The sequence below is a fragment of the Pteropus vampyrus genome, unplaced genomic scaffold (genome assembly GCF_000151845.1).
Source record: "Pteropus vampyrus isolate Shadow unplaced genomic scaffold, Pvam_2.0 Scaffold36, whole genome shotgun sequence".
Taxonomy (NCBI): domain Eukaryota; kingdom Metazoa; phylum Chordata; class Mammalia; order Chiroptera; family Pteropodidae; genus Pteropus; species Pteropus vampyrus.
In genome coordinates, this window is record NW_011888817.1 from 12,845,997 (window position 1) to 12,847,650 (window position 1,654).

A 1,654-nucleotide genomic window follows, 5' to 3' on the forward strand; every position below is an offset into this window, starting at 1 on the left:
GGGTGCTATTTAGTGCAGTGTTCCAGGGAATGTTACATGCCCTTCCTTAATTACTTTCCTCCCTTTAATTAGATGTTGAGGGGAGGGGTGCCCGAGAGAGGAGGACTGAAAGTCACCGCAGACAAGAAAGGTGTTGGTGGCATCCTGCCATCTGGTAGGACAGCAGTCATCTGTGGGGTCAGATGGAGGAGGAGGAGGGGGCTATCTTCTCCAGAAGGGATCCTATGAGTGGAAAATTCAAAGAGCCTTGTTCACTCCTTGCTGTCTCTCCAGGGTCCTTCTCTCCAGGGACCCTGTTTTCCCACCGATTCTTTCCCTCTCGGTTTCTCTCTTTCCATCTGCTGAGAGCTGTTCCGGCTTCCTGCTTGCTGCGCACACCCCTCTCCTTTCTGGCTTCCCTCAAAGGTCACAGGATGAGCTGTTGTCTGTGACACATCTGCCCCTCTGCAGTGGTGCAGCATGGGGACCCTGAACACCTCTTTCCTCTGCCTGGTAGGCCATAAGATCAAGAAGAAGACCTCCTCCACTAGCAGAGGTCTATCGTTATGCCCCCATTCTTTCTGGAACATCTTTAAACCACTTGCTTGGAGGGCATCCAAACCAAGTAAACACGTGCGGATACAGTGCTAGGTGTTTCCTATTGACCTCAGTGAGCCTTTTGGTGACTCTGGGAGTCACTAACTATGATCCTTGGTGAGTGACTGGTCTGTTCTGCACAGCTAGGAAGCAGTAACAGCAAGTGCCTGATCCTCTCAAATCTTCCCCTGGCACCACCACAGCCTGAGTTGCAGTAGAGTTTCTGCACACCGAGAGCATGAGCTGCTGCTTCCTAGAATGGACCAGAAGCCACAGGGGCAGCCAACACAGCTGCTCTGGCTGCATCAGACATCTGACAGTGGGGAGGACTCCTCCAGGACCCTGTCGATGGAGCCCGGCAGGGCCCACCATTCCTCACACAGGCCGGCTCCCTGTGCCAAGTCTCTTCCTCTCTCCCCACTGCCTGTGGGGAGACGAGCTCCAAACCCAGCCCATCTGCTGCATTTTCCCGAGACTCCAAGGCGATCCAATTCCGCACACCAGATGGGAAATAGCATGTACATTTCGGATGGTGATTAGTGTTTTTGTTTTTTCCCCAAAACGCGCGCGTTAATGGAGCTCCTTCCTGAAAGTAAAGTGGAGAGGCTTCGGTTTGACAGAGTCTCATAGATCTCTACCTCTTGCCCCCTACAAACGCAAGCATGGCTTTCTCAAGATCTATGTGCCTCACCCCATTTCTGCCCCCGCCCCTCAGGTCACCACCTGCACTGAACAAGGCCTCAGTCTCAGCAGAGCAAAGCAGGGCAGAGGCCAGGCCTGCTGGACTGCAAAAGGGACTCTGTGGAGTCTGGTAATTTCTAGGACAAATAACTCCATGTATGGGGTCCCTCAGTGATGGAGGCACAGGGCCAGTCGGCCTCTTTGAAAACCTTATTGCACTTCCATGTACTCTGACTGGACAAGGAAATTAGGATTTGACAGAAGAATTTTTTCTCAGGGGTTATGACTTGAGAGGAAGTTCATATATGACACCAAGTTTTAAAAGGTTGGAACTTGGGTCTTTCTATACTTGAACTAACACGTAGTACATAGTAGAGTCAACATATGCTTGCTTGCT